The sequence below is a fragment of the Arachis duranensis genome, chromosome 6, assembly GCF_000817695.3.
Source record: "Arachis duranensis cultivar V14167 chromosome 6, aradu.V14167.gnm2.J7QH, whole genome shotgun sequence".
Taxonomy (NCBI): Eukaryota; Viridiplantae; Streptophyta; class Magnoliopsida; order Fabales; family Fabaceae; genus Arachis; species Arachis duranensis.
In genome coordinates, this window is record NC_029777.3 from 85227577 (window position 1) to 85229285 (window position 1709).

The following is a 1709-nucleotide window of genomic DNA, read 5'->3' on the forward strand; positions in this document are numbered from 1 at the left end:
GAAACTCCACCATTGAGAATACATAAGAACAAGGTCTAGGCATGGCCGTGAGGCCAGCCTCCCAATGATCTAAGAACTAGACGTCCAAAGTGATCCTAAGATCTAAAGTGATCAAAAGATATAAAACACAATAGCAAAAGGTCCTATTTGTAGAGAACTAGTAGCCTAGGGTTTACAGAAATGAGTAAATAACATAAAAATCCACTTCCGGGCCCACTTGGTGTGTGCTTGGGCTGAGCATTGAAGCTTTCATGTGTAGAGACTTTTCTTGGAGTTAAACGCCTGCTTTTGTGCCAGTTTGGGCATTTAACTCCCATTCTTGTGCCAGTTCCGGCGTTTAACGCCGGGCATTCTTGAGCTGATTTGGAACGCCGGTTTGGGCCATCAAATCTCGGGAAAAGTATGGACTATTATACATTTCTGGAAAGCCCAGGATGTCTACTTTTTAACACCATTGAGAGCGCGCCAATTGGGCTTCTGTAGCTCCAGAAAATTTACTTCGAGTGCAGAGAGGTCAGAATTCAACAGCATCTGCAGTCCTTTTCAGCCTCTGAATCAGATTTTTGCTCAGGTCCCTCAATTTCAGCCAGAAAATACCTGAAATCACAGAAAAACACACAAACTCATAGTAAAGTCCATAAAAAAGTGAATTTTAACTAAAAACTAATAAAAATATACTAAAACTAACTAAAACATACTGAAAAAATACTAAAAACAATGCCAAAAAGCGTATAAATTATCCGCTCATCACAACACCAAACTTAAATTGTTGCTTGTCCCCAAGAAACTGAAAATCAAATAACATAAAGAGAAGAGAATATACAATGAATTCCAAAAACATCTATCAAGATCAGTATTAATTAGATGAGCTGGGCTTTTAGCTTTTTGCCTCTGAACAGTTTTGGCATCTCACTCTATCCTTTGAAATTCAGATTGATTGGCTTCTATAGGAACTCAGAATCCAGATAGTGTTATTGATTCTCCTAGTTAAGTATGATGATTCTTGAACACAGCTACTTTATGAGTCTTGGCCGTGGCCCAAAGCACTCTGTCTTCCAGTATTACCACCAGATTCATACATGCCACAGACACATAACTGGGTGAACCTTTTCAGATTGTGACTCAACTTTGCTAGAGTCCCTAATTAGAGGTGTCCAGGGTTCTTAAGCACACTCTTTTTGCTTTGGATCACAACTTTATTTTTTTCTTTTCTCTCTCTTTTTTTTGTTTTTCTCTCTCTTTCTTTTTTTTTGTATTCACTGCTTTTTCTTGCTTCAAAAATTATTTTTATGATTTTTCATATCCTCAGTAACATGTCTCCTTTTTCATCATTCTTTCAAGAGCCAACATTCATGAACAACAAATTCAAAAGATTTATGCACTGTTCAAGCATACATTCAGAAAACAAAAGTATTGCCACCACATCAAAATAATTAATCTGTTATAAAATTCAAAATTTATGCAATTCTTTTTTTCAATTAAGAACATTTTTCATTCAAGAAAGGTGATGGATTCATAGAACATTCATAACTTTAAGGCATAGACACTAAGACACTAATGATCACAAGACCCAAACATAGGTAAACATAAGCATAATTTTCGAAAAACAGGAAATTAAGGAACAAGGAGATTAAAGAACGGGTCCATCTTAGTGATGGCGGCTTGTTCTTCCTCTTGAAGATCTTACGGAGTGCTTGAGCTCCTCAATG